The sequence below is a fragment of the Bos javanicus genome, chromosome 15 (assembly GCF_032452875.1).
Source record: "Bos javanicus breed banteng chromosome 15, ARS-OSU_banteng_1.0, whole genome shotgun sequence".
NCBI lineage: Eukaryota > Metazoa > Chordata > Mammalia > Artiodactyla > Bovidae > Bos > Bos javanicus.
In genome coordinates, this window is record NC_083882.1 from 22,807,745 (window position 1) to 22,821,764 (window position 14,020).

Sequence of the window (14,020 nt, forward strand, 5' to 3'; positions counted from 1 at the left end):
CTCAAAGGATGTCCCTGCTGTCAGTGGCTTATTCTCGTTTCCCAGGCATTGAAGTCAAAGCATCTCAGTGAAGGCTGATGGACAGGGACAGTGTCACCTGTGGGTATTTGGGGAACGGTGACTCATAGGAGCAGAGGACAGGAAGGGCCTGGACCCTGCTGCCAAGCTCTGTGCCAGGCAAGCACATGGTCTTCGTGGTTCCTCCTCCGACTGCCACCCTTCTCAGAAGCAAAGTGCCAGGCTTGATTCCTGCATCCGCTGCACCTCGGGGTGTGCATGCCAAGAGATCATGGTGCTCCGGTGTTGGCGGTTCAGAGTCTTTGAAGGCACACCCTTAGGATGACTAGATAGCACTAGTTACCCCGGGGCCTGTCACCTCCTGACTCTCACAGCTTCCCATGTGGCCGGGTTCCCCAGAGGGTTCTGGGTCGGCCTGTCATGTCCTCCCTGTCATGACTCCTGGAGAGCGTGTCAGAGCATTTTGTTTCTCTCCCATCTTGCTTAACCTCGTCTCACTGATCTTTCTCAAGCAGTGGTTTTAAAAATAAAGGACCGCCTCCTCTCGCTTGAAATTCCCTTCTCCTGAAACATCTCTGCCATCAATAGGGCCGGCCTCCGGGACGCCCTAGCGCTGCTACAGGCTGCTGGCAATAACGTTGCTCTCTGCGCTGGGAAGAGGTCTGCCGCTGCTCCTGCCCCTTCACATTCCTGTCCTGGGGTTGGGGGGGCCTAGGCCGGGTTTGGAGGGGCCTGTAGGAGTTAAGCTGCCCCATTTGGACTTGCTTCCTGGGTCAGTCCACCCTTTATGTATCCTGGAGGAGGGGCGTCTGATGGAGGCGGGGATGGATCCAGAACCGAGGCTGGAGGAAGCATCAGCTTGCAGGCAGCAGCATCCAGCAGAATATCTGCTTCGGCAAGGTGACTGCTCCTGCCAGCCAGATGCCAGGGCTGGGCTTTTGGCCTGTGTTCAAGCTCAGGCTGGCGTGTGCTTGGTAGGCGCACCTGTGGGTTCCTTCACCGAGAAGGAACCCAGCCTTTCTTTTTGTCTGGGCTCTTATGCGGAGGCGGGAGGGCCCCAGCTGGCTTTGGGCTGGGCTGACTCCCCACTGGAAGCGCCTGGGAATGAGGAGAGGGAGGTGGGTCTTTCTTTCCTCCAGAGAAGGGGCTTTCCCAGGGCCGCAGGCTGCTTGGAAGGTGGGGTGCACTGCCCTCTGGCCCCGAGGGTCATTCGTGTTCATGGACACGGGGGCTTTTCAACTACAGGCCTGCTCCTGCCAACCCTTTCTGTTTATCCACTCACAGGATTGATTTTCTCATGAAATCCTCCTACTGCATGATTTAGGTTCATTTATATAAATTATACAGTGATTTATTTAATGACCTACTTGGAGCACTATAAATTCTACAGCATCCGTGCAATTTATTATTTAACCCCCATATAAATCATGCAAGATGAAGAGACGGAAGAGTGGGTAAGGATCATGGGCCGGGTTCAAATTGCCTTATGAAAGCTCAAAGAGGGCTTTGTTTTAAGAACCAAAACAGACAGAATACCAAGATGTCAACTATTTTTGGGGGAGTGGGGGTATCCTAGCAACGTTTTTTTCTTGCTAGAACAGTGCACCCCGCTGTGGGATTCACTGCAGCTCTGCCCGAAGGTGGTGGGGTGACATGCATGCAGGTTGAGCTGCTGTTGGAAGGAGGCCCCTTGGCTCCTGTTGGCCAGGGACCACGTACCCAGCACTGTGACATTTCTGAACTTGGAAAAGTGAGCTATTCTTCATGCAGAATTGACAGAATAGGTCCTTCGGCTCTCGTCTAAGCCCCAGTACATTTGCTAAAAAATTATCCTCTGGTGTGAAACTACCCACCTCTTCATCTTCCTTTGTTGGTCAATTCCTTCCCCATATTTCCCTCCAGGCAGCAGTGGGCAAAGGAAACTCATGACTATATATAAGGAGACCTGCTCTTCTCTGCCCTTCCCCAGAGCGAAGAACAGGATACATGTGACCTAGAAATACAGTGTGCAGGATGCTGTGAATGTGGCCAGAACATCATTCATTCATTCAACAACGCATTCCTTCATCCATTCAATAAGAATTTACAGAGCTCTTCCACAACTCCAGGGACTAGGAAGAATGAGGTACTATGTGTAGTAGTTAAGGTGCTTTTCAAGTCAGGACTGGAGCAGAACAGTCTTAAAATCATACAGCATCCCCAGCAGGGAGCTGGGCAGCACTTGCTGTTGTCGTTCAGTCACTAAGTTGTGTCTGACTCTTTGTGACTATGGAGTGCAGCATGCCAGGCTCCTCTGACCTCCAGTATCTCCTGGAGTTTGCTCAAGTTCATGTCCACTGAGTTGGTGATGCTATCTAAACATCTCATCCTCTGCCACCCCCTTTTCCTTTTGCTTCAATCATTCCTACCATTAGGGTCTTTTCTGATGAATCGGCTGTTTGCCTCAGATGGCCAAAGTATTGGAGCTTCAGCTTCAGCATCAGTCCTTCCAATGAATATTCAGGGTTGATTTCCTTTAGGATGGACTGGTTGGATCTCCTTGCAGTCCAAGAGACCCTTAAGAGTCTTCTCCAGCACCACATCAGTTCTTCGGCACTCAGCCTTCTTTATGGTCCAACTCTCACATCTGTACATGACTATTGGCAAAAGCATAGTTTTGACAATACAGACTTTTGTCAGTAAAGTGATGTCTCTGCTTTATAATACGTTGCCTGGTTTTGTCATAGTTTTTCTTCCAAGGAGCAAGCGTCTTAATTTCAGGGCTACAGTCACCTTATCAGTGATTTTGGAGTCCAAGAAAAGAAAATCTGTCTGTTTCCATCTTTTCCCTATCTATTTGCCATGAAGTGATGGGACCAGATGCCATCATCTTAGTTTTTTTTAATGTTGAATTTCAAGTCAGCCTTTTCACTCTCCTCTTTCACCTTCATCAAGAGGCTCTTTAGTTCCTCTTCACTTTCTGACACTGCAGTGGTATCATCTGCATTTCTGAAGTTGTTGATATTTCTCCTGGCAATCTTGATTCCAGTTTGTGACTCATCCAGCCTGGCATTTTGCCTGATGTACACTGCATATCAGTTAAATGCACCTTAAACAAGGTGACAATGTACAGCTTTCTTATGTTCCTTTCCCAATTTTGAACCAGTTCATTGTTTTATATCTGGTTCCAACTGTTGCTTCTTGACCCACATAACAGCTTTCTCAGGAGAAAGATTAGGTGGTTTGGTACTCTCACCTGTTTAAGAATTTTCCACAGTTTGTTGTTATCCACACAGTCAAAGGCCTTAGCATAGTCAATGTAGGAGAAGCAGATTTTTTTCTGGAATTCTCTTGCTTTCTCCATGATCCAACAAATGTTGGCAATTTGATCTCTGATTCCTCTGCCTTTTCTAAACCCAGCTTGTACCAGTAGCCTTCAGTCTTCAGTCGCTCAGTCGTGTCCGACTCTTTGCGACCCCATGAATCACAGCACGCCAGGCCTCCCTGTCCATCACCAACTCCTGGAGTTCACTCAAACTCACGTCCATCGAGTCAGTGATGCCATCCAGCCATCTCATCCTCTGTCGTCCCCTTCTCCTCCTGCCCCCAATCCCTTCCAGCATCAGAGTCTTTTCCAATGAGTCAGCTCTTCGCATGAGGTGGCCCAAGTACTGGAGTTTCAGCTTTAGCATCAGTCCTTCCAATGAGGAAAGCTTTAAAGCTCTTGCTGGACCCTTATGTTCCTCAGGAGCAAGATGACAATAACAGCACTTATATCATCCAAGGTCATTAATAAGTGAAGAGAGATAAGGGAGATGATGCATAAGTCATTGAGAATGGGACTTCACAGATAATAAGTACTCAAGAATATTTGTTATTATTTGACATGGATTCTGGCTTCTCAAACTGTAAAATTTTAAGATTTGCAAAACTCATGTGTAAATAAAGATGACATAAGATAGAAAAGTATATATTCTTTAAGAAAGGTACATATGAAATGCTGAACTAAGCTTTTCTTTTTTATCATTTGAATATTTTATAACAAGAAAATCATACACATGGTGCAAATTCAAAAGGAACAGAAAGAAATACACCAAAGAGTAACTCTCCCTCCCACAGGTGTCCCTGGGCAAACAGATTCCCCACCTGGATGCAGCCACTGTTTAGTCCCTCATGCATCTTTCCAGAAAATCTTTGTACATGGAGCATAAGGGTAAATGTGGTTTCTTTTCACAGGAATAAGCAGCACACAACCGCTGGCCCAGGAAGCTTTCTTTTTTAGCAACGTGTCCTGGAGTTTGTTCCCACAGCTCTGCCCCATGCCATTCTGTTCTGTGCCAGGACATTGCCGAGTTAACCTACTCTGCATTGCTCCACTTTATGTTGATTCCAATATTTTGCTATTCCCAAAAATGGATGTAATAAATACCATTTCTTGTTAAAATATTTCTTGAGTTAAATAATGAGTTGTGTAATTGCTGGGACACAGAGCACAAGCATCTGTGACTTTTACAGTTGTTGCCAAATCATGCTTCTACCAGCCAACAGAACTGAGCCATTAAACTCTTGATCTTTGAGATTGAGCATCTTTTCATCTTCAGAAACTATTCAGTCTTTTAGGGCTTCCCAGGTGGTGCTAGTGGTAAAGAACCTGCCTACCATTGCAGGAGATGTAAAGAGACATGGATTTGATCCCTGGGTTGGGAAGATCCCCTGGAGGAGGGCACAGCAACCCACTGCAGTATTCTTGCCTGGAGATGCCCATGGACAGAGGAGCCTGGCGGGCTACCATCTGTAGGATAGTAGAGTCGGACACGATGGAAGTGACTTAGCACACACTCATGCATAGTCTTTCAAATGAACTGTCTGTCTTTTAATTGAGGGGTTAATTTTTTTCTCTTTGACTTGGAATGGCTCTTTATATATTAAGGAAATTAGCACACTGTCCGTGGCGCGTCATTTGCACCAGTGATAGGACTGCCCTTAGACCCCGTCAGAAGGGATCTTTGTCCTGGCTCCACTCTGGCCTCCTGTGGATATTCACTACCCCATGGGTGAGGAGTCTGTAGCTGTAAGAGTGGGCTCACTCTTCCAGACCATTGCATGGGTACACAGGATCCTGGGGTTTCCTGCTCAAGCAGCACCAAACCCATTACCAGGCTTCTTTCTCGGGTCCATCATCCTCTAGAGAGTGGACTGTGCTGCTGGTATGCATACTCTTGGACTCACTGGCATGTGTGTGTGTGTGTGTGGAGGGTGGACATGCAGGCTGGGCTGCTGTCAGCATGAGTGCAAGGCCCCCTTTGAATTATGAGATGGAGCCAGAAATGGGAAGAAGGGGGAGGCTGGGTTAGTCCCTCCCACTGGCACATGTAGGGCTTCCCAGGTGGCGATAGTGGTAAAGAATCTGCGTCCCAATGCAGGAGACGTGGGTTCCATCCCTGGGTCTGGAAGATCCCCTGGAGGAGGGCATGGAAACCCACTCCAGTATTCTTGCCTGGAGAATCCCATGGACAGAGGAGCCTGGCGGGCTACAGTCCATATGGTTGCCAAGAGTCAGACATGACTGAAGTGACTTAGCATACATGCATGCACACATACACGGTAATGTGTGGTGTGGAGCTTTGAAGAGTTCAAGGATTCTAAGTCCAACCTGGCCTTCTAGGTGGTTTTAAAGGTATATTTGTCAAGGTAGGAGATCAAAACACATTTTATTTAAATTTATTACCTTGAATTCTAACTTTTAAATACTATACATACACTATGTGGGCCTCCATTTATAATCTTTCCGTGGCCACTTGCCCTGGGCCCTGCAAATGTCAGGGGCAGGCCTGACCACATCCTCTAGAGTCAGCAAGAACCATCGGGCACATTCACATGTGTGTGCATTTTACTTTGGTATGAAATCAAGGCCTTCAATTTGTCATGGTTTTCAGAGCTTGAAGGAAGTACAGAAAAGTCATCTTCATTTTGGACAGTCACTGTCTTACCCCCATTTTACAGATGAGGCAGCTGAAACCCGGGGAGGTTCAGTGACTTATCCAAAGTCAGTCTGCGGCTTTCTTTTTTCAGGCCCTCTGATGCCTTTGCTAAGGGTTTCCATGAAAACTGCTTCAACATCCAGCTTTTCATGTTGCAGTCAAATCAGAGAGTGAGCAAGTCTTAAGCAAGAGAGAATAAAGATAGCTTCAAATGCAAGGATCAGACCAGATTTCACAGCAGACCGGAGCTATCTGCCTTCAGCCGCAGCTCCTGCTGGCTGTTTCCTAACAGAGGATCCCTCTCTTTGACGTTCTCTTGTGTGATCATCCGGAAGCATGTGCACCAGAGAGTTGGAATGACGCCATTAAAAATATTGATATTGGGGCGGAGTTGTTTGCGTCTTAGCCTGCGCGCTGCTCTAACAGCACAGTGGCAAACATGGCATTTTCCTTGAGTAATTACAGAAGCCAGCAGATGTTTAGAGTGAGTTGGCTGTTTATTGACATGGGAAGCACAGCCTCACAGATCGGGGCTTCTGGAATCACTGCCCTTTGTCACCCAATCGGTGCTCCTTCCTGGGAGTGAGCCGAGACCCTGCAAGAGAGCCAGGCCCTCAGCTCAGGTCTGAGAAGCACCCCCAGGTGAGAGAGACGCAGCTTCACGGCAGGAATCAGGAGCCTTGTGCCGCGCCCCACCCCCGCCCTGCCTCCTGCCCTGTGCTGAACAGAGTCTGGAGGCATGTGTGTGTGTATGAGGGGGTCTCAGCTGGTGTTACCCTCCTCCCCCAGGAGATCAATCACCTTTAATAGCCACAGGTGGAGCCTACTGCAGGCTCTGAAGGTCCCTGTTGCCCAGAGAGGGACAGTGTCCCTGGGGACACTGGCAGAGTGGGGGTGGGGCTGGCCATGTGGTTCCGCATCTGAGCCCCTCTGCACGCGGTTCCACCCCTCAGCCCCTCTGCACGCGGTTCCGCATCTCAGCCCCTCTGCGCCTGTCTCTGCTTTGTCTTTCCCACTGTCGTTGTCGTTCAGTTTCTTGGTTGTGTCCAACTCTTTGCTACCCCATGGACTACAGTACGCCAGGTTCTCTGTCCTTCACTATCTCCTGGAGTCTGCTCAGATTCTTGTCCGTTGAGTCGGTGAGGCTATCTCACCATCTCATCTTCTGTCGTCCCTGCTAAGGCACTCCCCTTACTTTGCAGGGTTGCTAAACTTAGATTTTTCTCAATACACTCCTGGTCTTGCTCCAAAGAGGAGATACTGTGTCGCCCTGGAATCCATTTCCTTTTCCTCGGGGTGTGGTGGAAGGCACAGGGCCTGGAGCCAGACACATCTGAGTTGAGCCAGACCCTCCCTGCAGCCAATCACCTAACTTCTCTGAGCCTCACTTTTCTCCTCCGTTGAAAGGAATGATAACACTTCTCTCCAATGTTAAGGGTTTAAAAGGAAGTGATGTAAGGATGTACTGGTCATAGCTGGCATTGCTCAGTAGTTCCTATTTTTAGAACTCGACATGGCTAATATGTTTTTAACTTTACAAATATTGTCACTTCGGATTTCATTAGTCAACAAGAGTTATAAGGGAAGAAGGGTGAGTATTATTCCACATAAGCAGAGGAGTCGAGTAAGGCAAAGAGAGATTTTTACAACTTAATCTACAAATGTTCTTGATCATCTGTTGTGTTCAGAGTGCTAAAACTTCCGTCTGTAAATCTTACCTTTGAGAAGTTTATAAGCTCACAAGTGAGACTGCTGTGTAATCAAGAATAAACTCGGTGAAGGGATGCACTTTGGCTGTTTTGTTCATGGCTGTATACCCAGCACTCCATAAATGTTTGCTGACTGAGTGAATGATGTGGTTTTTAACTCGAGACACAGAGAAGGGTAATAGCAGATTGACAAGGCCCTCTGGAAATTCAGAATTGGGTAGAGGAGTTCCAGCCAGGAAATGTGAGGACGTAGTTAACATGACTGAGCAACTTCACTTTCACTTTTCACTTTCATGCATTGGAGAAGGAAATGGCAACTCACTCCAGTGTTCTTGCCTGGAGACTCGCAGGGATGGGGGAGCCTGGTGTGCTGCCGTCTGTGGGGTTGCACAGAGTCGGACACGACCAAAGCGACTTAGCAGCAGCAGCAGCAGTTATATTTGACCGGGGATTTTTTTTTTTTTTTGTAAGATGTTTTTGATGTGGACTATTTTTTCAAAAGTATTTACTGGATTTGTTACAGTAGTGCTTCTGTTTTATGGTTTGTTTTTTTGGCCAGGAGGCATGTGGGATCTTAGTTCCCTGACCAGGGATCGAACCCACACCCCCTGCACTGGGAGGTGACATCTTACCCACTGGACCACTGGGGAAGTCCCTGGCCTGGGCTTTGAATGGGTGACTGAATCTTAGGTTGAGACAACAAGGGAGGATAGTCCCATGAGCTGAGAAAACAGGGGCAGGAGTGCCAACATGCCACACTAAGGAAACATGCCTGATGTGTGTTGCCTGGAGACTGGGGTGTGTGATGCCCAAGCTGGGATCAACACTCTGGCAACCATACACCCAGGTTTGCCAGAAAGCGTCCCATAATGCCTATTGAGGGTCAATGAACACCTGGTCCTTATTTTTAGTGCTGCTTTTTACTTTCAGAAGCTACCTGATGTGGAAGATCATTGCATCAGTAGTGAGATTGAAGCTGTAAGGAAAGCTTAGCGGACTAAGGAAAGAAGGTCAAAGAGTCAGGGCGTGAGTGAATGAGTATTCAGAAGCGGCTGTGACTACCCAGCTCAGCTGACAGCCACCATGTAAGTAAAGACCCAGGTCATCAATCGTGGTTCTCCAGAGAGACAGAAACAGTAAGATCTGTAAAGATATATACATAAGAGAAGATTTATTGTAGGAATTGGCTCGTGTGGTTTTGGGGACCAGGAAGTCCCATGATGTGCAGTCTATAAACTGGAAAACCAGCTGAGCTGGTGGTTTAGGTCAGACTCAGCCTGAAGTGCTGAGAACCAGGGAGGCAGCCGAGGAGGGAGTGATGATGGTGAAGGTCCCCATAGAACCAGGAAAGTGGATTGTCTGAGGGCAGGAGGAGATGGATGTCTCAGCTCCAGCAGGGAGAACGAATTCCCCCTTCCTCTTCCTTCTTGTTCCAGGCAGGCCCTCAGTGGATGGGATGACGCCCACCTGCACTAGGGAGAAAGATCTTCACTTAGTTCACCCGCTAAAATGCTCATCTCTTCTGGAAACACCCTCACAGACACACTTAGAAATAATGTTTAATCAGCTATCTGGGCATCCCTTTGCACATAAAATTAATCATCATCTTGGGCTTGCCAGATCTCCTGGTGTTTGAGACAAGTCAGAAGTCTGAATTTTTATGTGTAACTCCTGATTTTAAAGCATTGGTTCAAAAAAATATGAAAAACTATGGAGATCAAACAAAACCTGTCTGGATACTGTAACTGGCCTGAGGCCACCATTCTGAACCTTGGCGGGCAGTGGGGAGCTGGGAGATTTCTGAGGAGAGGGGCAGTAACCTGATTAGATCTGAGGGTCACTGGGACCTGGGTGTCAAGGGGGAGCCGGTGGAGGGCAGGGATGAGGGTGGAGGTGGGGCCTCCAGTGGGAGCTCCTGGCCATGGACCAGGTGAGCCATGGGGCAGCTCTGACCAAGGCTGGGGCAGCGGGGGTGCAGACAGAGACAAGATGCTGGATACTTTGCAGAGGCCTGGAGGGCAGAAGCTGGCTGGTTGTTAGACTGAGGCCCCAGCAGGCTTGTGGGAGTCATACTGTGGAGGTTACAGTCTCCACAGGAGGTGCCCGTGACACTCTGCTTCTTCCTCAGTGGGTCCAGGCAAGGTTAGCTGTCACCTATCTAGATATACTGCCTGGGGCTTTGCTGCTCTGCACCCTGGTTAACGCCCCAGAAGACATCCACCCACAGCTCAGACTCCCTCTTGGCTCCCAGAGTCACCAGTCATGCCTCTGGAGCAGGAAGCAGTGCAGGTGTTTGTGGCTATCTGAAATGTAAGACCTGCTCTGAAAAAAAAAAAAAAAAAAAAACTCTTACAAACTGTAAATGCTGCTGGTGATGACTCAGTTAGCATATGTCCCCCAAAGGAGTTAACCAAGCTCATAATGGGTTTTCTCACACCCACCTGAGTTGGGCTGAGAATCAAGGCAGCTCTCGGGATTAAACACCTTCCACCCGTGCACCAGGCTCAGCCACTGATTTGACCCGCAACGGGCTGGGTTTTGCCTCTCTGAGGAGCTGGCCGCCGGTGTTTGCAATCATCAGAGCTCCCGGCCAGCAAAGCCATGGGCAAGATAACTGGATGGGTGATGGTTAATTCTCAGGATTGCTATGTGAGGCAGGGCTGATATTATCCCCATATCAAAAATTAAGACACTGAGGCTCCAAGGGGAGAGGAGAAATAAAGCAGAAAGTTGGAGAAAAAAAAAATACCCAAGTCAAGAACCTGTCAAACTGAGGCCCATTGTGGGCGGGACACACAGCACCTAGAGGATACTGCCCGAATACAGGAAGGATGCTGAGCTCTGTCTTCACTCATGTATGAGCGCCCAGTCGCTCAGCTGTGCTTGGCTCTTTTCAACCCCAAGGGTTGTCTCCTGCCAGGCTGCACTGTCCGTGGGATTTCACAGGCAAGAATACTGGAGTGGATTGCCATTTCCTTCTTCAGGGGAATCTTTCTGACCCAGGGATTGAACCCGTGTCTCCTGTGTTGCAGGCAGATTCTTTACCATTGAGCCACCTGGGAAGCCGCTGTCTTCACTCAGTCAAACGCTCTCCTGAGAGAGGAAGTAATTCTGCACAGCCGCCATCCCCTTTCCTCCCTGCAGCACTGTTGCTCGTACAGTGCAGGGTAAAAACCAGGTATTTGGGGTCTAATCTCAGCCCCACCACATCATATCGCTGTATTGTTGTTCAGTCACTCAGTCCTGTCTGACCCTGCGACCCCATGGACTGCAGCACGCCAGGTTTCCCTGTCCTTCACCATCTCCCAGAGCTTGCTCAAACTCATGTCCATGAGACTATGATGCCATCCAACCATCTCATCCTCAGTCATCCCCTTTTCCTCCTGCCTTAAATCTTTCCCAACATCAGGGTCTTTTCTAATGAACCGACTCTGCATCAGGTGGCCAAAGTATTGGAGCTTCAGCTTCAGCATCAGTCCTTCCAATAAATATTCAGGATTGATTTCCTTTAGGATTTGACTGGCTTGATCTCCTTGCAGTCCAAGGGACTCTCCAGAGTCTTATCTAACACCACAGTTCAAAAGCATCAATTCTTCAGTGCTCAGCCTTCTTGATGGTCCAACTCTCACATCCATACATGACTACTGGAAAAACCATAGCTTTGACTATAAGGACCTTTGTTGGCAAAGTAATGTCTCTGCTTCTTAATATCTTGTCTAGGTTTGTCATAGCTTTTCTTCCGAGGAGCAAGCATCTTTTAATTTCATGGCTGCAGTCACCATCTGCAGTGATTTTGGAGCCTCCCAAAATAAAATCTGTCACTGTTTCCATTGTTTCCCCATCTATTTACCATGAAGTGATGGGACTGGATGCCATGATCTAAGTTTTTTCAATGTTGAGTTTCAAGTGGGCTTTTTCACTCTCCTCTTTCACCACTATCAAGAGGCTCTTTAATTCCTCTTCACTTTCTGCCATAATGGTGGTTTCATTTGCATATTTGAGGTTATTGATATTTCTCCCTGAAATCTTGGTTCCAGGTTGTGCTTCATCCAGTTTGGCTTTTTGCATGATGTACTCTGTATATACATTAAATAAGCAGGGTGAAAATACAGCCTCGATATACTCCTTTCCCAATTTGGAACCAGTCTGTTGTTTCATGTCTGGTTCCAACTATTGTTTCTTGACCTGCATGTAGATTTCTCAGGAGGCAGGAAAGGTTGTTTGGTATTCCCATCTCTTGAAGAATTTTCCACAGTTTGTTGTGATCCACACAGTCGAAGGCTTTGGCATAATCAGTAAAGCAGAAGTAGATGTTTTTCTGGAGTTATCTTGCTTTTTCTATGATCCAGCAGATGTTGGTAATTTGATCTCTGTTTCCTCTGCCTTTTCTAAATCAAGGTTGAACATCTGGAAGTTCTTGGTTTAAGTACTGTTGAAGCCTAGCTTGGAAAATTTTGAACATTACTTTGCTAGCATGGGAAGAGAGTGCAATTGTGCAGTAGTTTGAACATTCTTTGACATTGCCTCTCTTTGGGATTGGAATGAAAATTGACCTTTTCCAGTCCTGTGGCCACTGCTGAGTTTTCCAAATTTGCTGGCATATTGAGTGCAGCACTTTCACAGCATCATCTTTTAGAATTTGAAATAGCTCGTGTGGAATTCCATCACCTCCACTAGCTTTGTTCATAGTGATGCTTCCTAAGGCCCACTTGACCTTGCACTCCAGGATGTCTGGCTCTAGATGAGTGATCACAACATTGTGGTTATCTGGGTCATTAAGATCTTTTTTGTAAGTTCTTCTGTGTATTCTTGCCACCTCTTCTTAATATCTTCTGCTTCTGTTAGGTCCATACCGTTTCTGTCATTTATTGTGCCCATATTTGCATGAAATGTTCCCTTCATATCTCTAATTTTCTTGAAGAGATCTCTAATCTTTCCCATTCTATTGTTTCCTTCTATTTCTTTGCATTGTTCAGTTAGGAAGGCTTTTTTATCTCTCCTTGTTATTCTTTGGAACTCTGCATTCAGATGGCTATATCTTTCCTTTTCTCCTTTGCCTTTAGCTTCTCTTCTTTTCTCACCTCTTTGTAAGGCCTCCTCAGACAACTATTTGGCCTTTTTGCATTTCTTTTTCTTGGGGATGGTTTTGATCACCTCCTCCTGTACAGTGTTGCAAACCTCTGTTCATAGTTCTTCAGGCACTCTTTCTACCAGATCTAATCCCTTGAATCTATTTGTCACTTCTACTGTATAATCGTAAGGGTTTTGATTTAGGTCATACCTGAAAAGTCTAGTGGTTTTCCCTGTTTTCTTCAATTCAGAGTACAAAAGTGGTGAGAGGGACTGAGAACCCTTTCTGAGAGAGTTGTTGGTGGGCCGGGGACCACATGTAACGTTCCCCATCCCACAGGGAGTGGTGGCAAAGTGAGGACCACTTCAGAGAGCCAGAAAAGACCCCCCGCTTTGGGCACGCATGGGGAATGATCAGGGCTCACACCAGTGGCTGCAGATGGAGAGTGGCATCTGGAAGCAGCCACACTCTCCTTCAGCCAGACATGCCTCCTGGCCCAGATATGGGACTTGTGTTAGGACAGGCCTGGAAGGGACCCTGCAAAGGGAAGTTTCCCCAGTCAGGGATGAATGTGATGGTTAATCTTATGTGTCAACCCAACTATGTTACGGATGCCCAGACATTTGGTCAAACATTATTTGAGTGTGTCCATGACGCTGTTTCTGTGTTTCTCTTAGCATTTGAATGCTATTCTCATAGTATGCAAATGCTTTGAGAATAGCATTTGAATCATAGGTGGTTAAAGCAGATTGCTTTCCCTCATGTGGGTGGGCCTCCTCCAGTCAATTAGAGAACAAAAAGGCTAAGGGGGAACCCCTTTTGGCTGCTTTGAACTGCAACAAAATCTGCCTTCAAACTTGAATTGAAACATCAGGTCTTTGTGGGTCTTGAGCTCACTGGCTTCTGGACTGGAACTTATACCACAGGCTGTCCTTGTTCTCAGACCCTAAGACCCAGATTGGAACCACATCCTTGGCGCTCTTGGGCTCCCCCAGCTAGCCAACTGCAGATCTTAGAACCTCTCAGTCTCCGTAATCATGTGAACCAATTCCTTGTACCACATCTGTCTAGTATCATCTCTCTATGTATCTGTATACCTACATATCTATCATCTCTACCATCTAGCTATCCATCTATCTGTTATCTATCATCTATCTATCCATCCATATATATCTTACTGGTTCTGCTTCTCTGGAGGTAAACACTGAAGTTGAAGGGCAGGATAGGAAAGGCTAGCCGAAGAGGCATTGCCCACAATGTGG

At 47.2% G+C, this 14,020-nt stretch overlaps 1 protein-coding gene across 17 annotated transcripts in view; it reads left to right on the top strand.

The window, feature by feature from the left end:
- PTS (6-pyruvoyltetrahydropterin synthase) overlaps nucleotides 1-14,020 on the top strand; it is a 255,496-nt gene that overhangs the window by 177,917 nt on the left and 63,559 nt on the right. The gene's annotated exons all lie outside the window — the stretch shown is intronic.